The sequence below is a fragment of the Cryptomeria japonica genome, chromosome 6 (genome assembly GCF_030272615.1).
Source record: "Cryptomeria japonica chromosome 6, Sugi_1.0, whole genome shotgun sequence".
NCBI classification, from domain to species: Eukaryota; Viridiplantae; Streptophyta; class Pinopsida; order Cupressales; family Cupressaceae; genus Cryptomeria; species Cryptomeria japonica.
In genome coordinates, this window is record NC_081410.1 from 325,424,496 (window position 1) to 325,450,292 (window position 25,797).

Below are 25,797 nucleotides of genomic sequence, written 5' to 3' on the forward strand. Positions count from 1 at the left end.
CCTATGCTATTGTTGTTCGGAATTTCATTAGTATGATGGACTAGTTCATCATTTACAACATCTGGCTGATTAGTTATTTCTTCATACAAAGGGTTAGAAACAAAATGAAGAATCCCCTTATGAACATTATGACACTGAAGTGGCTGGTCCGTATCTATATCAGCATTGAATAAAGCATTAGTAAAATTGTTAAAGACACCATCCATTTGATCATCATAATCATCTTCATCAGGCAAAGAAGAAATTGAAACTTGGCTGGAACAATCCTCAGTGTTCCATGTTTCACATCCATAAGATTTTATCCTATGACCATCATTCTGAGAATCAAGATAATCATACTTATCTTGCCACAATTGATCTTCTTCGCGAATAGAACACTCATCATCAACCAAAGAACAAAGATGAATATCACTGCTATTTACTTCATCTGATAAGTTTTCAGCATGTTCACAAAAAAATTTTGTCATAAAACCATCTGTTAGATCAGCATGTTGTTCATCAAGTGTACAAGCATTCAATTCATAGTCCTTTTTCGAAGAATCTTCTTCACTATATTGCAGAAGGTCTTCATCAACAGCTCAAAGGCTCTCCAATATCTGAACCTTCTTATCCACAACCTCAAGAGCTTTCTTAAGTTCTACAATCTTCTGGACTTGCATTGCACTTTGTTGTTCCATGTGAGATTCCGTAAAAATTTATCCATCCATGTGTGCTATATTTTCATTGCAATCATGTGTACCATTGAGATTTTCTAAATGAAATTTGTGCATAACTTTCAAAATAGAAAGATTATCAACATGATTATAAGAAGTGAAATCTGAAGTGAAAGCTGAAAATACATTTACTTCATCCTCAACACAAGTGACATTATCAATGTTTAAGTGAGGGTCAACTATTGTTTGCACCAAACAATTTTGATTTTCATCATATGGCACATTTTCACTTGCACAAACATCAACACTTAGCAATCCCTCTGTATTTGGTATTTCAACATCAAATACATCAGCAGCATGTAAAGATTGACAGTCATCACCATCATTATTTTCATTAATATTATCCTAGAGAGATGCATGATTCACTTGGTAGTTGGCAGCCATATAATCAGCATAACCGACATACAAATCAAATGGTACATATCCCTTGTATATATCTATCTCTGTATCAACATTTTCACAACACTTCCCATTGATCATTCCATCATTACTGTGAGAGACAACCGACATTAACAGTAGAGGCTCATGACTCTCATTTAAATCTGAAACACATGCATCAACAAAACCATTCAGAACTGCAAAGCTTGATGCACCTAGACACGAAATGACTTGCTCAGCTTCACATGGTATTTCACCATTGAAGGTGCTTTGACAAGAAATTACAGCAGACACAAATTTCTTGGCTATCCCAAATTTCAAATTATTTTCGATGTCCCTAGCTGTGTTAAAAACTTTATACAAGGTTTTGGGTTCTTTGTTTCTCAATAAGAAACCCATCTTCTTACCAAATGCACTCATATAAACATCCAGACATACTTTATCATCAAGCTTATACTTTCTGGAAATTTTAGACAAAGCTTGTGAAAATCTGATATTGAATGTTGGTACCAATTCATCTTCCTTGATTTGTATATAAGTGAATTCTTTCAGCAAGTCATAATCACTCACTTTTTCATCAAATTGGTCTATGAAATCTGAAACTAATTCTTCCCATGAGGAAATACAATCTACCGGCAAAAAAGAGAACCAATCCCTTGCATCATCTTTCAATGACTGAACAAACAACTGCATGCATATATCTTCCTGACAAATTTCAAACTCTCCTATCAAATCTGAAAATCTTTTAACATGTTGACATGCTGATTCTGATTTCTTCCCACAAAAAATTGGCAAATACTTTCTAATTTATGTGGGTATGGGATTTGGGTAACCTGGAATATCTCTGAAATTTAGAGCAGCATAGTGCTTCATACTAAAACTTTTCCTATTACATGATTGTGACATTTCACTAGGTATGGCTCTATGTGGAAATACACAAGGCTGAAAAACTTCACTATTCATTTCTTCTTACTCCCACAAATGATTATACAATCTTGGATAAAAACTTCAAACACATATCCTTATACTGAAACTATTTCACAACATTGCTTGACACAAAGCTCCTCCTAAATTTTCATACTACAGAAGATCATAAACACTGGATATTTTAGCAGCATAGATATGCAAATTAATTTTTTGTGATTCCTCGCTTTCCCTCTTTACTAGTGTTGTTCACTAAATGGGAAAACAACATTACACATTCAAAATTTTAGAACAAACATCTTTGCATTTGAAACCTCTGAAAAATACCTGGAGATTTGCAGTTGTAAGACTTGTAGATCTGAAGATTTACCTCACATTTTAGCACTATCTTTTACCTTAGAGTCACCACCTCTTGCACAGAGGACATTTTGAATAGTGGGATACCATTCAACACTTAATTAATTCTTTGTTTACTTCTTCAATCTTGCTGCAACCAATTCACTCCAAGCTATAAACACAAATCTGGAAAATACATCAGATTCATGTGTGAACTGAAATCTTTTACTACACTTTTCTTCTCAAGCTTTTATGATGAAAATATCATGTCTGAGCATACAACTAATTTAATCATCTGCATCTTAATATGAGTCATCAGGTTATCTACTAATCTTGTGAAAATATTGGAATAAAAACTTCCTGCAAGCACCGATACAGAGACTAGAGTCACCACCCAATTATGACATTGGGGAGAATTCATAAACAGCTCTAAGAACTTCTTATAACTCTCAACAATGTATATTTTCTCTAATTATTCACAAAAAAAATTCTCTGATAGCAGACAATACCATTACAACCTCAAAACATATTACTAAATCCCTCAACCATAAAAGACATTTTTAACTCTGTGCATTCTCAATGGACTGACTAACTAGATGAAATTATGCAATTTTTATTCAGACTCCCCAGTAGAGTCGCCATTTTTCTTGTTCACCAAAAGTGATAACCCAAGAACACCTGCAATCCTTCTATGAAATGGCCAATTTCAGTTTACGAAACACATCAGGGCTTGGACAACATAACATAGGACCCTAATTGATCCTCCTACACTTCAGGTTCTACTAGACCTAGGGGGGGACACCCTTTTGATGCATTAAATACAACGATTACAGACACATAACTGCATCAACACTAAGCAGATAGATCATTTCACAAGCTCAACAGGTTAGGAAACACTATAGATTGGCTATATTTGTACAAACAATAAGATGGAATAGAGGTTGGAAAGAATGGAACACACACCCCTAAACATGAAGGGAAATTAGATTCTCTTTTAAAATGTGTATCTGAAAACATCCCCAAACTTGCAAGACCAGTGCCTTGTTCATTGGGCAACAGAGTCTCACACATTATTGCAAATATGTCAATCACATCTACAAATTTTTTTTCCTTATAGAATATCCCTACATTAACACCTTATATTAATGCATTACTCAGATCCATTCACAATATTATCAAATCTGGGACACATTCCATTATTCATGATTGATTATAGAATTTAAAACCTTCATTGAAGGATACCCACAAACAATCACACAACTTCCTTGAAATTGAAAAATTTCATCCTCCTTGAGGATTGAATTCATAATACTGAAATGCATACATAGAGACAATATGGTGGGAAATTACTCATGTCTGACACAAGTAAAACCTGCAACTAGAAAACACATCTTGAATGCTACACTCAAATCCTCTGTACCCTGAAACCAAACAAAAGCATTTATAAACTTGGGTCAAGATATTTTGAAAATGGAAGTCATCAAATCTGGAGCATTTCTCCAAATTTGTGGAACCCTTACAAATGAGAAGAATTGAGAATAAGAAGAGGAGGGAGAAATCAGATCTGCAATCGAAATTGCCAAGTGTCTATTTTCTCTAACTGAAATTATTTACCTTCTTCTTTCTTGTGGAAACTGCTCTCAAAATATCCCATATTTGTTAAAATTAACTACTTTATCAGATTGCTCACTCTGAGAGCTTTCCGGAAACATATAATACTTCATATTTTGGCCAAAAATACAACCCTGGACGAATTAATCATTTATGTGTGCACATCATTTAAATTTTTCATTTATTCATATAGTCTGAACTATATAATTAACACGCATTTAACTTTGATTTTTGCTCTGATTGTGCCCTGATGCCTTGCCATGTGACGGGACTTGATTGGTCGATAGGGTTGACTAGACACCACCTGGGATGACACCTCATCACCACCATGTGTATGCCACATCACCGCCACTTGTCTGCCCACCTATCACCATCTGTGCGCCACATCATTGCCACCTAGGCACCATCAGGATGGGACCCACCTGCTAGATATATGACTGTACCTACCACCTGAGCACCACCTGGCTTTCGCCATTTCGCATTTCACCTTTTGCCTAACGGCCTCTAACGAGTGAGCATCTCACCTTCGCGAAGCAGCGCGGATCGTCTGATCTCTTGAAACATGCACGATCTTTACCCTGCACAATTTTTGGAAATGCTTTTCGCCATTTCACGGCCTCTAACGTTCATGCATGTCACCTTCGTGAAGTCGTGCCAACCGTCGATCCTCTCCAAACCTGCTCGTTGGTTAAGTCGGCCTTTCTCTGCAAAATTTGCCCTCTTGCCTCGAGAAGCATGCCTACGTGGGGTCCACCTGTCGCCACTCATTCAGCTTTCTCCGGTTGCCTTGGAATTCATGCCCATGCATGTGGGGTCAACCTTGGCCGCCCAACAGGCATCATCCATCAAAAGCCTAGAGGCTTTGACATTATGTATGTGTGGCATATTTGTTATAAACATCAAAAGATTCCCCTCTACAGTGAATGTGTGATAATGTTATTCTACCTGGAACTTCATTTTTTAAGCTTTCTTTGCAGCTTTAATGGCATTTTTATCATTTTCTTGAGATAAAGATGCCTTCCTCTATTTCCACGCAGGGGAGGATGCTATTACATTTGGCATTATTCCATGTTTCAATGGCCTCTATCACCAATCACATGGGAGGGGACTTGCTGTTTTATTCATGCTAAAGGAGAGAAGACACCACGTGATCATTTGGAACTGCAGGCTGGCATACACCATCACATTGCATTTGCCCTTTCACTGACCAGAGACTTTCATGTGGGGAAGGAGGTTTTACACCCAGCAAACTGCATTGTTTTCTAAAAAACTCTATCCTTCTCACATGGCATGCAGGAGGAGAACAACATTCTAACTTGGCAATGCCTCTACTTTGAGACTTCAATGCTGCCTTTATGGCCATCCACGCCGAGGGGAAGTCTGTGGCATCTTACCTTGCTAAATATCATTTGCATAAACTTTCTTTAATGCCCCTTTTCAACAGACCTTCCAAAACACAGGGTAGCACTCTAAAATGTAGTATTAAAGAGTCCACAATGATTACCACTGCAATATGGATAAAGTGAAAGCGACTCTTGTCAATGTTGTAGGCCCTAGACTTTTCAAATGTCTCTTTGCTCACCACTCCTTGTATTTGGCTGCAATCGGTCCTAACTATGTGGCAATGGAGTTGTAAAGGCCATTATAGATGGAAGATGATGGAAGACACCAGCCATAAACTCTGTTCTTGCCATCCTTCCATAAACTTAAATGTACCTGGCAACCAGAACCAATATCCATCAGGAAGTACTTGGGAAGGAAAGTTGCACGTAGAGACTTTTTGGTTGCTATTGCCCTTACACATTCTTGTAGGAAGACTAAATTGTCAGCAACACATACACAAGAAGAATACCCCAATGCTACTTCAAACTGACCATCTCCTGCCTCTGCGTGTACCTTCTCTAAAGAAATATGCATGCTTTGAAGAGCTTTAAGAACTTCTAACGGAACAAGTGATGCACCATCAAAGGCTGCAGCTAAGCAGTATGATGTGGAATCAATTGCAATCCAATTGTTGTTATCTTCCCTTCTTAGAAGATAAAATTCGCTCTCAAAATCAGTACTTACAACCAAACCAAATTCTTCTTCCAATTTAGTTGCAATTCTTCTCAAAGTTGTCCTTGGACAATAGTCCCAAGGTTGGCTAGGTGTTGAATGCATATCAACCAATACCATTTTCTCTTGGTCGGACCAGGGGATACAACACAGTGTTGATATATCAGGCATTAGTCGGATCTCACCCACAACAGTCAGATGGGAACCTTGAGCAGGGCTATCTGTAAACAAAGTCATTTACTAAGAACAATTTTGCTGTAAAAATAATGCACGAGCTTGAGCCGGGTCGGGCCCCAAAGTGGGCTCGACTAAAAAAATTTTTGTTTTCATGCAACTGACCTCTAAAAAGCTTCAAGAACCTCACAGACACCTCTAGAAATGATCGGCATCATTTTCGGATCATCGGACTCAATTTTGCAACCTTTAGGCAATTATGCTACATTTTCGCATTTAATCGTGAAGACGTAACTTTCAAGTTTGCCAAAACATCTTTCTAGACCTCGCCATCTGACAGGCATGTACTCTCATATACAAGGATGAATTCTATGAAATGGTTACTCAAGATGAGCCTCGAGCAAAGAGATATTAAATGGTGAAAATGACCAACTGGCTTTGTTGACACTACGGACCTGATGAAGTCAATGTTCTGGCAACACATGACGCCTTTCTTAAAAATATCAAATGACCTCCGTAGGCCCTCAAATTTGAAACATAGCTACCTTGAAGTACATATTAAAACATAGCCTGACTAGATGCAAATGGCATGCTCATAAAAATAGCTAGTTTAACTAATATAGCACTGAAAGTACGGAAGACTGAAAACGATGGCTAAATGAACCCTTTTGAAAACTGATCAAACGGATTTGCAGAGGCTTGAAACTTGAAACATAGCTCATCATTTATACCAAAATTAGCTCAGAAAAAACATTATGTCATGATGCTTATTGAGGCAACTTTTACACTTATGCAAAATAGGGCTCCGACTAGCTGTCGAAATAGGGACTTGTCAAAACATGCAAACTGCAAACGAATTTGGCTCTAAAAACTAAGCAAATGGATTTGTTAGGACTTGAAATTTTGCAAGCTAACTCACATTTATGCATAGAATCCAATCAATTTTGAAATTCTTTATGACAATCAATAGGGCAAAAGATGTAATCTCTCAAAGTAGGCTACTCAATAAAATTTGCATTTGTGCCTAAAATGCACTTTCAACTCACCCCTCGAAATGGGTACCTGGTAAACTTATCGAAACTGAATTCTAAAAGTTTCACATCACTGCATAGGCCAAATAAAAGGTGTAAGACATGATTCAAAGCTTTACCTCTTCATGATTAACTGAGCTCCATTTCACCCCCTCTCTAACTAGGCCATTCAAAATGACTCATTTAGGTACTTTTCTGACATGCAGAGCAAAATTTTGAAATGGGCCTCTAAAATTGACTCAATTTTAATGGGTCCCAATAGTTTGTGCAAGGGAATAGAACCTCATAAGACTTTGGGATTGAATTCTTCTAAGGAGTAATGAATAGTATGCCAGCACCTGAACCATTTTGAGTAAAGGAACCATCGAAGAACATCTTCCAGGGTTGTCAAGTAAGATGCATTATTGATTCATCTGGGAACTCGATGTGTAGTAGTTGAGTATCCTCAAGTGGAGCTTCAGAAAGTTGATCAGCAATTACTTGTCCTTTTATGGCTTTGCATTCCACATATTCAATGTCAAACTCTTTAAGGATCATAACCCATTTCGCCAATCTTCCAGTGAGTGTTGCTTTATTAAGAAGATACTTGAGTGGATCAATTTTGGCCACCAACTTGACTGAATGTGCTAGCATAAAGTGCCTCAGTTTCTATGATGCAAAGACTAATGCCAAGCATGCTTTTTCTATTATACTGTAGCTCATTTCATAAGACACCAATGTCCTGTTGATGTAATAAATAGGTATTTCCTTTTTGTTGTCATCTTGTTGCACCAGAAGTGCCCCCAATGATGAATCGGTTACTGATATATATAAGATTAGTGGCTTACCCTGAATAGGTGGAATCAATATCGGTGGATTAGATAGGTACTCTTTTATTTGCTGAAGATGTTCACACTGTTGATCCCAGTTGTATATTATTCCTTTTCTCAATACTTTTGTAAAAGGTTGAGCCTTGTCTGCTAGTTGAGAAATGAATCTTCTAATGGATTGGAGACATCCCTGTAGACTTCTCATTTAACTGATGTTCATTGGAGGTGGCATTTCCATTATAGCTTGGACCTTCTTAGGATCAACCTCGATTCCCTTCTTTGAAATGATGTAGCCAAGTAGTTTACCAGATGTCACCCCGAATGTACACTTCTTTGGATTTAATCAGAGCTTGAATTTTTCCATTCTGTCAAGTATAGGACCTAACTCTTGAATATGCATTGATCTTTTCATAGTCTTCACTAAGGTGTCATCAACATAATCTTCCATATTCTTATGCATCATGTCATGAAAGATAGTTGTAACTGCTCTTTGATAGGTCGCCCCTACGTCCTTTAACCCAAATGGCATAACGTTCCAGAAAAAGGTTCCCCATGCACAGGTGAAAGCTATCTTTTCTTGATCTCCAAGAGCGATTTTAATCTGATTGTAGCCATAAAATCTATCCATTAGTGAGTACATCTCATACCCAGCTATCATGTCGACTATCATATCAATATTTGGCAAGGGAAAGTCATCTTTTGGACATTCTTTATTGAGATCTCTAAAACCTGTACAAACTCTAATAGATTTATCTGCCTTCGACATAGGCACTATGTTGGAAATCCATTCAGCATAATCTATTACTCTGATAAATACAACTTTGAGCAGTTTCTCTAGTTCAGCTTTGACCAATAGTGCTACATATGGGTGGATCTTATGGAGTTTTTGCTTAACTGGTTTTACTCCTGGCATGATTGAGAGATGGTGCATAATGAGATCAGGATCCAAGCCTGGCATATCAGAGTACATCCATGCAAAGTTTATTTTTCTTTTCTGAGAATAGCTGAGCGAACTCCTTCAATTCTTCTATTGATAGTGATTGAGCTACGTGAATGATTTGTGGTGTCTCTTGATTCCCTATATTCACTGGTTGAGTTGGCTCAATCAATATGGAAGACCGCTCTTGAAAATGACTGGGCAGTATACCAAGTATCTCACCTTCAGGCCCTCAAAGAGGTTTTTACCTTTAGGTACATCCTTTATTTTCTCTTTTTTAGATTCTGACACCACCACAATATGGTTTTCGCCATCAGATCTTTTATTTTTATTTTTCTTGTTTTTGCGACTAAGATACTTGATATCCGCTTCAGTCATATTTTCACTCGGTTCACTAGTGGAAGAGTTTATAGGTTCTATTGCATTGAGATAATAGGATAATGTATAATCATTGGCAAAAGTAGGTATATCCATGGGTTGATTCTCTAAAGTATAGTCAATCAATTCGGGATGTACTAAGGACAAATTTTGGATAGGTTCGAGAGCGTTCATGGTATTGTTATCACAGCCGCGGATCGAAAAGTTGAGTTCCAGAATGATACCTTGCGTAAGTGTCTAGAGACTAGGAAGAGTCAAATCATGATTATTAAAGTTCACATTAATATTTAATCGATCTAATCCAATAGACATACTTGTAACGTCGTTTACTACGCCGGACTGGATGTCATATCATGGTTTAACAGCAATAAGACTAGTAGGCAACTTTTCATTGTTTGTATCAGATGATTCAGAATTTGAGGCTGAGTGGATATCATCATGAATAGGACTATCATCAGAGTCATCAGAGTCATCAGATGAAGTTTCCAAGTCTCTTTCAAGTGATTTAGTAAGCATATGTATGGTATCAATACTAACATCTTTAATGCTACAAGTTCCTTCATGTTGTGGTTCATTTGTCATTTGTATCTGACACACCTATTGACATGATCTCATTGTTTCTGTGATGTGTTGTCATCTACTCCATTCAGCTTCTTCTGGACTGATGACTGGTTCTTGTTCTATAGCTTCCAACTCTTCCTATGTAGTGCTATAACTGATTTGTTCTATTTTAGGATAAGGGCACATAGATGAGAATCTTTCTGGTATTCTTCCTTCTTTCTATCCTTGTTCATAATTTGCTTGCCTCTTTTGTCTAATTTATTGTTTTTCCTTCTCTAGTTTTATGTGCATCAGCTCTTAAGTATCATCTATGACACCACTAGATTCTTCTAGAGTTTCTGTAGTGGATGTGTCTGAAAGATAGTCAGTACCCCATTCATACTCGTTTAAATCAGTCTCTGAATCATTTACTTGTTGCCTACCAGTATATGTGACTGGAACTTTTAATGGTGCAAACAATTCTCTGATTCTTACTATAGCTAGGAAATCGGAAATCATCAAAGCAATTCAATATTAATCATATCTCAATCACAAAAGCACAAATGCAATGATCAATCCTAATTACATCCAATAGAGACATGAAAGCAAAACATTCAAGATTAAAAACTAAGAAAACCAAATGCAGATCTGAATATCTCCTTCATGTGGCTCCATTGTCCTTCTTTCTTCTTCAAATAGCTTTGTTTGTGGATCTCACCTACAAGTGCATACACATGAGATGAAAGCAAGTAGACAAGATAGTAGCGCAAGAATACTCGAAGCGTGATTGATTCGACAAAGTGATTAGATCGATAATGAGATTAGTTCGATAATGTGATTAGCTGGGATTGAAGAAATTCATCCAATTTATAGATAAATTGGAGAAAAGACAAGATTAGCATGAAGATATTTGAATGGAAATTGCAAACCAAGAATGACAAATTATGACAAATTTGCACTTTCTATGCAAAATTGATTGATTGTCAATTATGACAAAATTATGACAAATGGCTATGCAAGGATTTATGACAAGAATTTGAAATAGAAATAGACATTAGAAGAAATTAGAAAATTAAGTTAGAAATGATGACTTGGAATTTAGGAAATTGATGAAAATTAGGTAAATTAATTAATAATTTCTCATTCATTAATTAATTCACAAAAAGAGGAATAATTAGTTAGCCAATTAAATAAACATTTAATTGTGACAAGAAAACTTAGGATAAATAAATAAATTATTTATCCTAAAATGACAAACAAGGTTAAATGAATAAATCATGAAACCCTAGAAGATGAATTAGAAATGCAAGGATGACAATTAGGTCTTGATGTAAAATTGATTTGATGTCGATTCGATCATGATTTTGAATTGATAGATGATTTGATTGATAAATGCGCCAATTAATGAGGAACAATGAAAAATTGACCCAAATTGACATGATTGAGAAGGACAACGATCGATGACAAATTGATCGCAAAATGACAAGATTGATAAGAGGACAAAACCCTAATTCCATCATCGATTAGGATTGATGATGTCAAAATATGCCAAATGAGCACGTACATTGATGCGATAGGATAAGATCGACCAAAATCATGACTGAAGATTGTTATCGACAAGACCAAATTTGAAAGCGAGACAACTGAAGAATGCAGAAGAAGGACTAGATGCTCGCAAATGATAAAGACCAAGTGCGAATCATAGGAGAAATGTTAATGCAATGCAAGAACCCTAAAATAAGGCAATGCGCAAATGTTAAAGTATGACTCCGCAAGCGTTGACCATTTTTAGACGTCTACACTTACAACTTCATCTCTTATATCCTCATGAACCTCAACTTCTTGTATTATCATAGCTGATACCATCGAAGCCTGGGCACTGACTATTTCTTCTTTCTTGAATGTTTATTCCTCTTTCTCTTTTCTACACTCTACTTTTGTTTGTTTAGTGTCTGCTTCATGTAATGTTAAAGGCGATATCTTTTTTGAACACTTAGACTTAGAAACATGTTTTTGGTCTGATGTCTTTTTCGGATTGTATCCTAGTCCAGCCTTATCATGTGTGGATTTGGTTTGTAGCTGAATTGGTTCAGTAATACCTTCTTTTTGTTTGCCCAAAGGACCAGTACCTGAGTACCCCATGCGCTGAATCATTTTGTAACCATGACCATATTGGTTTGAGGAAATCTCACAATGTCATACCTCCTCATTTGGACTATCTTCCTTAAAGAGCTAGTTAAGCACAACATCCTCTTCTATTTCATCTGCCAAGGAGGTAGAAGACTGTACAAAGAGACCATCATATATGGTATTCAGAGCCGAAGTTTGTGTTCTCATAGCCTCTGATGGCTTGCCCAACTATTTTGGTGATGGAGGGAGAGAAACTAATGATAGTACCAGTTCTATCTTGTAGCCATCCATGCCAGTATCTGTAATCTTCAATCTCTTTTCTAAGTCTTTCATCAATGTTTCTCAATCTTCATTTGGAGAGGCTGCCCTATTATGAGGCACAAAAGTATCTGCACCTTTTGTCAAAGCATTACAGATGACATTTGTATCAGCAAGAATACTGACTTCAGCTCCGTTATAAGGAAACTTTAAGCATTGGTGATATGTTGATGGTACTATCTTCATTTCATGAATCCACGGCCTGCCCAGTAAAATATTGTATGACAATAGAATATCAAGAACCTGGAAAAGGACTTCTCTCTCTACCGGTCCCACTCTAATTGGTAATGATATTAGACCTTTGGAGGTCCTCTCCTCCTCATCATAGGCTTTAATTGTTATTTTCTTGCCTGGATCAATGACATTTTCAGAGAATCCTAGTTGTGTAAGTAGATGATAATTACAAATATTCAACCCTGTGCCTCCATCTATCAAAACACGTTTAACTCTATGTTTGTGGATCATGGCTTCAATATGCAATGGCTGGTTATGTGGATGATTTAACAAATTGTCATCTTCTTTAGAGAAGGTCAAATAGTGAGGTGAAGTCAGATGACCCACCATAGACTGAAACCGATCAATGTCTAAATCTTTTGGAATGTTGGTAGTGAGCAATGCTTTGTCTAGAATTTCCTTGTGAGCAAATGAGATTTGTAGCAATTCAAAAATTGAAATTTGAGCATTTGTCCTTTTTAACTGTTCAATTACGCTGTATCCAGAGGATGATGATGAAGTTAACCTTTTAAATTTGTCCAAGGTTGATTCCTTTTGTTTGTTTGGCAAGCCTGTTGGATTTGATGTTTCTTGAGTCAGGTTGGAAGAACTAGCTCCTTGGAGGGTAACTTTCTTTTGAGATCAGATCAGAGCTCTTGTATATTGTGATTCATTTGGTTTATCTTGAACTATAATCACATTGCAATATTTTGAGTGTGAAGGCTCAATCATGTTGATAACGTTGTCCTGGTTGGCATAAGTATAATTTACCTTGGCACCTCCTTTGGTCTTTGAGGAATCACCTTGTTCATAAGCAGGCAAAGGGTCTTTAAATGCTTTATGATCAGCATTGGTTGGATGATTCCCAACAACAACTTTACCAGCGTCTATGAGATCTTGAATCTCATGTTTTAGCTTCATGCAATTGCTTATGTTATGACCCTTATTCTGATGGAAGTCACAGTATTCATTTTCTCTCCACCATCTTGGTTTGACATCTGGATCATATGGTCTGGAGTTATTTGGTAGTGTTATCAAGTTGTTTGCCAATAGAGTTTTGAAAGTGGATTCATATGATTCTTCAAGAGGAGTAAAATCATGCTTAGGTTTGGAAAGCCAAGGCTTTTCTTTGAACCATTCCTTTGTTTTCTTTGGCAGATTCTCTGCTGCAATCTCAACAGCTTTAAGTGCTTGTGTACCACTAGCCAAGTTGAATATTGTGGATTTTGATTTGGTTTTGATAGTGTCTACTACTCCATCATTAACAACATTCTTGTTGTTATCTTTGGAAAATTTCCAATACTTGTTCTTCTCTTTAGAGCTAGATCTTTTTTGTGTTTCTTTCCAAGGTGTGATATCCCCCTTCTTTATGAGCACATCTTCCATTTTAATGGCATTATCTACCATTTTGTTAAATGATGGGTGTACTTTCATTTGTACGCTATATTTCAGTTCGAGGACCAAGTTATTGACAAATATATCCATTTTCTCAGAGTCTAGAATAGGTCATGGGTACCTAGAGAACATCTTTCTCCAGCATTGGAGAAAAGTAAGAAGAGGTTCCCCTATTTTCTATTGAGTATTACAAAGATCGATCATAGTTACAGGATATCGAATGTTGTATGAGTATTGTTGTAAAAATAGTTGGATTAGTTCTTCGAATGTTTTTATTTCTTTGGGTAGACTTGAGAACCATTCCATTGCTTGACCCCCTAAACTCCTTGGGAAGAGACGCATGAGGTACATTTGATTGTGCATGAACTCCATACAAGAAGCACTAAATTCCCTAACATGATCTTGAGGATCTGAGGTACCATCATATTTGTCAAATTTTGAGATTTCCACTCGTGAAGGAAATGGAGGCATGTGTAAATTCTTGTCAAATGGAAAGGGACATATTGTTTCCAGAGAATATTGTTTTGGGGACTTGTCCTTATTCTTCAGTTTTGTGACCTCCATCTGCAAAGCTAGTAACTGTTTGTGTACCATGAGTATAGGCGAGTCTTCCCTTTTAGTAACAAGTGTCTGAACATCATATCCAATAGGAAGTTTGGCACCTTGTTTTGCTAGTTCTAAGAAATAGTCTTCCTTCTCTTAGGTCATGATAGTTTTCATCATTTTTCTAAACTCTTTGTCTTTCTGACAGTCAAGGATTTATTTTTCTCGAGGTTCAGCGTCTTCGTCAATCTCACTTGATGATGAGGAGTCATTATGATTTTTGGGAATATTACGGTCATTTTTGTTTCCATCATTGTATTATGTCTCATGTATGGTGGGAGATTCAGTTTCATCAAAAATTGGTCTTCTTGATGACAATGGCATGTCAGTGAGTGGATCCTTCACGTAGAATGGATTATCTTGATATTTGAAGGGTTGTTCTTTTCCTTTGGCTTCTTTCTTACAAGAACTCTTGGTTTGAATAGGAATCTTTATGGATTTGTGTGACCTAAATTTGTTTGTAATGTAGAGGTCAAGATCAATTTCAGAGCTAGTTGTTCTATTTAGAGTATTGTTTAGGAGAAACAACTGAGATTTAGTCTGATTTCAAGAATGATCTATCCTGTCTAAGATGATATCTAAGTTGATTCTAAGCATAGTGTAAGATTCAGTCTAGTTTCAAGAATGATCTATCCTATATAAGACATTATCTAAGTGACTAAAATTTGATAGGTAGTTGATTGAACTAGCTGAAAGATGATTGACCAAATTGTGCAACACAAATGGTAGAGGTGCACTAACTTGATCTGTTTATGCTCAGGAAAATCATAACCAGTATTATGTTTGTTGTAAGCTATTTTTAGGCAAGTTTGACTGTTCTATTCTGACAAAACCAGAGACTCGTACGATAGTATTTTCTAGATCGGATGACAATTTAGCAGCTACAGGATGACAATAGTTCTGTTTCATATGAGTTGCTGCCTCGTACCATATGACAAATGGGCATGTGCAGGATGACAAAAGACTGAAGGCAATTCTATTTCGTACGAGACAGGATATAGTGCAAGACGATAAATGACTCAGACTCGTACGACAGATAATCTGGTATAGGACGACAAATCAGTAGACTCGTACGACATAGGACCTAGTGCAGCACGATGGATTATCAGACTCGTATGACTGTTCATAGGAAAGCGCCTAGAAATTTTGAGTTTTTTCGGTTGCTGAGTATGATCATTGAGTATGACTAATTCTAAGATGGACTGATTTTTTACGAGGATAAACTAGTTTCTGACTCAAACAGATTTTTGACTTAAAATGGACTAGTTTCTGACATGAACAGAGTTTTGACTTAGGATAGACTAGTTCTTGACATGGACAGAGTTTTGACTTAGGATGGACTAGTTTCTGACATGGACAGAGTTTTGACTCACTAAGTTGTTTCTGGTCTTCACCAATTTTTGGTATTTCAGTTTTTGTTTCAGGGATGAAAACACAAAAAACAAGTAGTATGTATAGTGACTCCAAACACAACATGCAAACCCTAAGGAATTTGGTGAGGAAAGAAAACCTTTGCTTGTAGACTTAGGTACACACCCAATAGCTAATCAAAATACGGCCACTGAGTCTCATGCAATGGATTCTCAATGCAGTATTATCTGACTCCAAACGCTAATGGGGGCACAAAATGACAAGTATCTTGGGAGAGTTACTATCTCTCTTGCACAAAGATTATCCCCCTTTTGGAGATGAACCGAGTAGCTTCTAATTTTAAATTGGATTTATTCAAGGATCCGTTTAGTGCGTTGAGGTATAAACTCAATTAAGAGGTCTCCCAGCCTTGAAAACCAAGGTTTAATATACCCGAAGGTACAGAGGAGAGCTATTACCGAGCACTATCGTTGACTTGATTTCATCAAATCATGTTTATTTTATAGTGGGTTGGAGTACTTAGCATCTAGCCGTTCCCACTTAGGTCGTTCCCCTCACACCAGCCATAATGGCTTTAAGAGTTTTTCAACCCCTCAGGAGGGCAAGCCTGCTAAAGATGTACAAATCTCAAACAAAGAAAAAGATTCAAGGGTCTAGATTTTTGATTGTCTAGAAAAAGACAAGAGCATACTCTCCTACCTCTCAGAATCTTATAAAAGCATGAAAGACAAATTTGTTCTTTAACCAGATAGCAAGTTAGGTTCCTAAAAATGAATTTAAAGAATACATGATGTTTAGTCGATTCTCCTTAGGCAACCTGCAAAGACAATGAATCAATAGTCATATTATCTTTGTGTGACAAGCGTTATGCAAAAACTAGTTAGGCTATGAAAAACTCTGAGATAGACAGATAAACAGTCAAGGTCAGTAGTCAGAATAATCAATCAGAAATGAAAAAATTATGAAATTTGCCTCTTTTACCAGAAAATACAAAATCGTACGACAAGCACTTGACTCGTATGAGACAGGATTCAGTATTGTATGAAAGAAGATTGCTGATGATGGATTTCTACTCGTACGATAAGATATTTGCAATTCGTGCGACACCTGCAGTTTTTCATTTCAACCTATAAAAATTGTCATACAAGATGTACAAACAAAAAAAACCAAAAAATCTGAAATCTGGAAAATAACAAAAAAAAGTGGTCAGTCTTGGAGGCCAAAAAAATGTAGTCTTCTCGCCCCACGGTGGGCGCCAAAGATGGGTGTGTGAAAAAGTGAACCTGTAGCTGCAAGCACAACACTTCAATTAAGTCATTATATGCATGGTTAGTAATAAATAATCAATAAGTAATAAACCATAGCAAAATGACTAATTGCCTTCTAAAAGATGCGAGTATAAGATTGCTCTCAGATTTTTATAAGCAATACTAGTGACTAGACTACACCAAGATGAAGAATTTAATCTATATGATATTAAGCTATATGGATGCAAGATGGATGAATAATTCAAGCAAATAATCAATTCAAGCAACAATGGATGCAAGCAATAATGGATGTAAAATGGATGCAAATAATCTAAAAAGCACAATAATCTTCAATGACTCCAGAGTGAAATTAGCGTGATAATAATCTCCAAGGATGTTCTCAAAAATATCTGGAGTGAATTGGAATGAGAGCTGAAGACTGAATTTATAGAGAATCACAAGAGAAAAAGCTCAATTTAGGATTAATTGAAAATAATTGAGAAATCAGATTCAGTTAACCTTGAAGTTCAAGTTGCATTGGAAAATAATAATAAATTAATTCCATGCATATATTTGATTTATTCAAGAGAAAGGTCTTTTCAATGCAACTGAACTTCTTTTTCTTAAAAGCTTTGAGTTCCAATTTTAGAGAATAATTCAATAATTCAATTAAATTGCTTTTCTGATTTCAAGTTCTAAATTTAGAAAAAGAAATAATATCTCAAGTTTGATTTCTCTCTCAATTCAATTCTTTTTGTTTTATTTTCAATTCAACTCTTTGTAATAAATTAATTCATCTTTTGTAATAAATTAATCCTTTTTGCATGATTGAATGGCAAATTTATTAATTAATTAAATATGCAAGGATATTTAATAAATTAAAATGGGATAATTGATCAAAATGATATTATTGGAAATGATTCAATTAATTAAATAAATATTTAATTGATATTGAGTAATTGATTTGCCATGTGATATTTGATGATTAAAGAATTAATAATGTGCTCAAGATTGATTTAATTGCCTTTGGTTAGGACCTTGGTGATGTTGTCGAGATTAGGGGCCCATGGTTTAGATGACCAATTTTAGGGTATTACAAACCTCAATTATAATCTCTTTGATACTCAAGGAGATATCCATATTCATACCAAGGGACAAAGCTTAAAATTCAGCATGATTATTAGTTTCAATTCCAACATCATGGCAACCCGCCTTTACAATCTTAGCCTCATGATAAAAAATGACAAAACTAGTACCAACCCTGCTAGGGTTACCCCTAGTAGCACCATTATAATTAAGCTTGAACTTAGGAAGGGGAGGAGGACAACACTTAGCTTTTTTCCTTTTAATGGCCAAAATGTCATGATTAAGCATAGAGCCATGAAGGGGGGGAGACTTAAGGGCATGCCAAGAATGATAAATCTTAATGTTCCAATGAGAAAAAGAATTTAAATGTTCAAGATTCTTATAAACATATGATAAAACAACCTCAGAGATTGATACCTCAATTTTATTAATGACTTTCAGGAAGGAGGAAGACTTCTTTCTAAAAATCCTACTATTTCTTTCAGGCCAAATATTCCATATGAGAATAGAAGGGGCAGCTAACTAGAGACATGCATAAAAGGAAGAAGGAAACAATAAAGGCTAAGCCCTAAACTAAGATAAAAGGTCCGGACAAATGGCAGAAGACCAACCCAATTTATAAAAAATCCAATACCAACACTGTGAAGCAAATTCATAATGCAAAAAAAGGTGAGAAGAAGATTCCAAAAATTTCCCACAAAGAACACAAGGGAAAACCACAACAATCCCAAGACTATCTAATCTCATTCCAGTAAGAACCCTGTAATGAACAAACAACCAAGCGAAAGCACCTGCTTTAGGTAAACAAGCAACATGCCAAAATAGTTTAGAGGGCCAAGGGGAATCAAGGGAAGGGGCCATAATAGACCTATAACCATCCTTAACAATATAAGAGCCATAAGAATTACCAACCCAAATTAGCTCATTTTCCAAATCTTGAAAAACAAGTGGCCTATTCTGCAACTCTTTGGCATATGCAAGTTTTAAAAAATTGTCAACATGGAGAAAAGAAATATATTTCCACTTAGGTATGGGATAAGGACTTGATGAGTCCAAGATAAAATAATCTCCAATATTCACACTCCAGACCTCAATAAGAAGATTATGAATAGGAGACCACTCCCTAATGCTAGTAAAAGAAGGATGACCATTCCACACATCATCCCAGAATCTAGGTTTAGAACCATTATGAACAACCCAGGAAAGATGAGGGAGAAAGATAGACCTACATTTAGCAATGAAGTTCCAGACTGAAGACCCCTTGGGAAGAGAGGAATAAATAAATATACTCTCCCTAGAGCCCCGAGATATATATTTAGCAAACATAATTTGAGCCAAAGGATTATTAGGTTCCTTATACAACTTCCAAACAAGCTTAGCACCTAAGACAAGATTTTGTTTAGACAAGTCCCTAATACCTGCACCCCTCCATCCTTAGGAAGGAAAAATTTATCCCAAGCTAACAAAGGAATTCTAGGTGTATCCCCCTTATTATCATTCCACAAAAAAAATCTAACAATGGACTACAATTTATCAATTGAGATTTTAGGAGTTTTAAGAACCAACATTAAATAAATAAGAACTACATTCAAGAAAAATTTGATCAGAAGTATTTTACTAGGGAGAGTTAACCATTTATGTTTCCAAGAAAGGATCTAGGAAGATACCGAAGAGTCAATCCTATCCCAAAAACCATGTTTTTCAGGTCCAACAAAGAACAAAACTCCTAAATACTTACAAGGGAAAGTCTCAATGTCATAACCCTAAAAGGCCTACAATTTCTTTTGGACCAAGGGAGAAGTATTGAGAAAAAACACTTTTGATTTTGAACTATTGACCCTCTGACCTGAGAAGGCAAAATACCTAGAGATAATTTCCTTAATCACCTTGGCTTCAGAAAAAGAAGCTTGGCCAAACAATAAAGTGTCATCTGCAAATAAGCAATGAGAATACGGTTCAGACATATTGACAACAGTAATACCCTTCCAGAGATGAACAACCCTAGAAGAATGGATAGCCTGACTAAAGGCTTCAACTAAGATGATAAACAAAAAAGGAGATAATGGATCCCCTTGCTGAACCCCATGAAAAGAATTAAAAAAACCACAAGGGGATCTGTTCAACAAAACTAAAAGCCTAGTAGATGAAATGCAAGAATAAATCCACCTAACACATTTTCTATGAGAGCCAAATTTAAAAAGAACATAGACAAGGGCACCCCACTCAACCCTATCATAAGCCTTCATCATATCCAATTTCAAAGTCATAGCAGGAACTTTCTAAATCATAATAGAATGAAGGATTTCATGGGAAACAATAGCCCCATCCAAAGTTTCATGCCCCAGAACAAAGCCCCCCTATTCCAAAAAGATGATTTTAGGAATAATATTAGCAAGCTGGACATATATAGCCTTGGTAAAGATTTTATACAAAGTGTTACAAAGAGAAATAGGGCGAAAAATCAGCAAATGATTTTAGATTCTCAATTTTGGGAATGATAGCAATAAAAGTAGTATTCAATTCTTTTAGGATAATATTATTCCTTCTAGATTCCTCTAAATCAAGAAGAACATCATTTCCCACAAAATCCCAACATTTCTAAAAAAATAGAGCAGTAAAACTATCAGGCCCGGGGGATTTATTTGGACCCATGAAAAAAAACAACCTCTTAATTCAAATAAAGGGAAGGGGCCCATGACCATTTTATTATCCAAATCCGAGATGAGATGAGGAATAGCCTTAAGGAAAGAATCATTAGGAACAACAGGCTTAGCCAAAAGTAAAGAACTAAAAAATCTAGTGGCCTCGACAACAATATCCCCTTCCTCAGAAAGAAGAGAGCCATTAGAATATTGAATACAAGAGATTTTGTTATGCCACCTCTTCATTTTGGTAGATAAGTGAAAAAATTTAGTATTTCTATCCCCCTCTGAAAGCCACAAATCTCTAGACTTCCGTCTCCAATATATTTCTTCTCTAGACAAGATTTCCTCTAATTGTGCCTTAAGAAATTTATGCTCATCAAAAGAGGCAGGAGTCATGCCATGCTTTAAAACAAAATCATTTAAGGACTCTATAGCACTCTGAATACGAGCTTTTTCCACAAAAAAATTCTTAAAGTGAGTAGTATTCCAACTTTTAATTTTAGATTTAAGAAAGGCCAATTTCTTAGAAATCTGAAACATCCTAGAACCCTCAACAAAGGGAGAAGAAGACCACCACTCCTTAAGTAAAGGTAAAAAGGAAGGATCCCTAAACCACATGGATTCAAACTTAAAAGGAATCTTATGAGAAGACCTATCCACAAAGATGGAAAAAGAGATAGGGAAATCATCAGAGCCTACATAAGGTAAGACCATAGAGGAGAAATATAATTCTGAATCCATCCAATTCTTAGAAACAAGAAACCGGTCAAGTCTTTCAGCTATTTGAGAGAAATATTTCTGCATATTAGTGTTGGCACTATGAATATATGTGGCGTTGATGTTTTTTCATTGATGTCAACACTAGTTGTTACCGACAGACAAATTTACACTGGCTAATATGGATGGTTACCGGCAGACAGGGTACCAGTATAAGATCTAGTGTTATCGGCAGAAGAGATTATCTAGTTAGCACTTTCGACATGTTTGGATCAGTAAAGTATATTGGATTTCACATGTTATATGCTCCATAAACATGTTTTGGTCAGTTGGTATTGGCTTGATAATTGGATGTTATCATACACACTAGTAAGGCCTTATCGATACTATTTTAAGGCTTTACCGATAGAGCTTTCATTGAGGAATCATGAAAAGATGCACAATTAGTGTTGGTGCAACTTGTTCAAGGATTTCATTGAGGAATCATGAAAAGATGCACAATTGTAATATCTTTAGGTGTCTGACCTAATTGGTTTAGGGCTTAGGGTTTGTATAAATAAGAGGTATAAACTATTTGTAGAGTATGATGGCTATTAAAAAGGTCATGGTCATGGAATGTAATGTGTGAATATTGTAATATCATTAAGGTAGAGGAGTTGATTGATCATTGGTGATCGGATTGGTTTTAGAAGAGGATTTAATCCTCCAACATTGAGCTTAACTGGGACTATAATCAGGCATAATAGATGCTATTTCTAGCAGTTCACTCTATTGGATTGGTGTCCATTTATCTTGAGAAGGTTGTAGCCTCTTTGTAGTCAGTGTGACTCTTTTGTAATGAGTAGTACGCTCTAGGCAATGTGCCTTCTTGCAAGTGTAGGCCCCTCATTGTAACACATACTTTCTGCAGAAGTATCATCTAACTGTAGGTAGGCTTCCCACCATGGTTTTTCCCTTTCTGGGTTTTCCACGTATAAATCATGGTGTTATGTGGTATGATTTCTTTGCATTGATTATCTAGTTAACTATTAAGTTGTATTGTTTATTGGTATCTGTTCCTACCGTCATTTGTCTGTACCGGTACTTGATTAGTTTAAGGTTGTATTGTGGATTAAAAGTTATAATATGTTAACAACTGATTCACACCCCTCCTCTCAATTGTTCACCAGTTATCCTAACAATTGGTATTAGAGCTTTGATCCTCTTTTGCAGAAGCTTAACTGCTTGAGGTAGATCCTATGGCAGCTAATACTTCTAATCCACCGATAGCTATTTTCAGAAGAGAAATCCCTAAGCTTGATGGAACAAATTATGGGATATGGAAAATTTGAATGGAGACTCATCTTAGATGTCTTGGCAAGGATATTTGGGAGATCACTAAGAAAGGATACACACCTTATGATCTGACATCTGGCAATCCTGCTCTTGCTGACTTGGACAAGAATATTGAAATTGATTGCAGAGCTAGAGAAGCTCTCTTGTGTGCACTTATCGATCAACAAATCATGGGATTGACTGAAAAATCATTGGCTAAGGTTATATGGGAAAAATTGCAAACTCAAGGTGACCCTACTATCAAAATTGATAAACTTGATGGTTACCGGGTAAGGTATGAAAACTTTAAAATGGAAGAAAATGAAAGAATTGTTGTGTTTATGCAAAGAGTAAATGAGATTGTTGTAGGAATTCAATGTTGTGGAGGATTTCTAAGTGAAGATGAAATAGTTTCCAAAGTCTTGAGAGCCCTTCCATCGGCTTACAAGATGAAGGCAACTGCAATTAATGAGTTAAGAATAATGGCAAACACTTCGGTCAACATAGACATTCTGATTGGGAAATTATCTACTTTTGAGCTTGAAGAATTTGGATCCTCTGGATTTGTAAAGTCTAAACCTTCTTTTCATGCATCATCATCAACATCTACTAGCAAAAGTGATTGGAGATCCCTATATGCAAAATAATTGGAAGACATGAGGAAATAAGATGAAGAGCTTGAGCAACTTCAATCCTTATTTGTTAGAAGAGTACCTAAAGGTCCAATTGGAAGTAAGTATGAAGGAAAAGCACCTTTTAAATGTTTTGCATGTAATAAGATTAGTCATTTTGCATCTAGATGTCCTAAAAGGAATGCAAGGTTTGAGGAAAGAGTTAAGAAAACTTTTAAGCCTAACCCAAACAGATATAGATTCAAGAAAAACAAACATTGCTACATAGTAGATGAGGAAGGAGTAACTGATGACTCTGGAGATGAACCGATAGAAGAATCAGCTAGTGGATCTAGAAATGGAAAGGAATGGGTGTTTTATGCTTTGAAAGAAGATGAACTAGAACCAACTATCAAAAATGAAGAGAAGGCCCTGGCAGAAAAAGTTGAAGATAAGGATGAATGGGTAATTGATAGTGGATTCTCACATCACATGACTAGAGATAAAAGGAAATTTCTGTCCCTACAAGAATACAATGGTGGTCAAGTCAGATTTGGAGATGATAAGGAATGTATGATCAAAGGTAGAGGTATTATTTCTTTGGATGGCAAGCATAACACTGATAATGTCTATTATGTAGAAGGTTTAAGGCATAATATTTTGAGTGTTGGTCAATTAGTTGATAAGGATTTTCAAATTCAGTTTAAAGATAGAAAATACAAAATCATTAACAAGATTGGTTTGGATATTGCAATCGGTATTCAGACAGGAAGTAACATCTTTCACTTGAACACTGGTAATAAGACATGTTTGATTGCTCATATTGATGAGAGTTGGCTATGGCATAAGAGGTTGTGTCATGTTAATTTTGATTGTATTGTTAAGATCAGTTCAAATAAAGCAGTCAACGATATACCTAAGATTATGAAGCCTCATGATCCAGTTTATAAGGAATGTCAATTGGGTAAGCAAGATAGAAGTTCTTTTAAAAGAATACATGATAAATCTAATGAAGTACTTGATTTGATTCACACTGACTTATGTGGTCCAGCAAGGACTAGAAGCTTTCAAGGTGATAGGTATTTCATGTTGATTATTGATGACTATTCTAGAATGACGTGGGTGACCTTTTTGAGGGAGAAGTCTGAATCTTTTGAGAAATTCAAGATATTTAAAGCGAAGGTTGAAATAGAAACTGGACTGAAAATCAAATGTCTAAGATCAGATCATGGCGATGAGTTCACTTCTCATGAATTTTATAGTTATTGTGAGACAAATGGAATCAGGAGACAACTATCTGCACCTAGGACTCCTCAGCAAAATGGAGTAGTTGAAAGAAAGAACATAACCATTTTGAATGCAGCTAGATCTATAATGATGGAATCCAAATTGCCTCATATCTACTAGAGAGAAGCAATGAGTACAATAGTCTACACACAACAAAGTTCACATTAAAGGTGAAACCGGTAAGACCCCTTATGAACTATGGTTTGGACATACACCTACTGTTAAGTAATTCAGAATTTTTGGAAGTAAATGCTATATCAAAAGAGATGATTCAATTGAAAAGTTTGATCCTAGATGTGATGAAGGGATATTTATTGGTCATTCAATTTAGAGAAAAAAATATAGATGTTATAACAAAAGATTGCAGAAAATTGTGGAAAGTGCTAATGTGAAAGTGGATGAATAGTACATAAATCATTCTATATCATATGATAGGGAACCAGTAGTGGAAATGATCATAACTGAACCAACAATGCCTCAACCATTACAGGAAGCTGAAATAGTTACACCGGCACAATCAGAAAATTCAACTGTGATTGATCATCAGAGTGGTGAACCTGAAGTTCAAAAGATTCCAAGGTATGTATGATTAAATCATTTTGAAGATCAAATTATTGGAGATAGGAACAAGGGAGTAATGACAAGAAGAATACTAGAAAATGAAGAGGTATATCTTATTTCTCAAATTGAACTAGCAACTGTTATTGAAGCTTGTAAGTATAAACATTGGTTAAAGGCTATGGAAGATGAATTAGATCAAATAGAGAGGAATGAAACTTGGTCTTTAGTTTCTCAGCCTAAAAATAAGAATGTTATTGGAACTAAATGGGTTTTTAGAAATAAACTGAATTAGGATGGTCAAGTTATAAGGAACACGACTAGATTGGTTTGTAAAGGATATTCTCAAATGGAAGGAATTGATTATGGTGAGACATTTGCACCTGTAGCTAGAATTGAAGTTGTTAGACTATTTC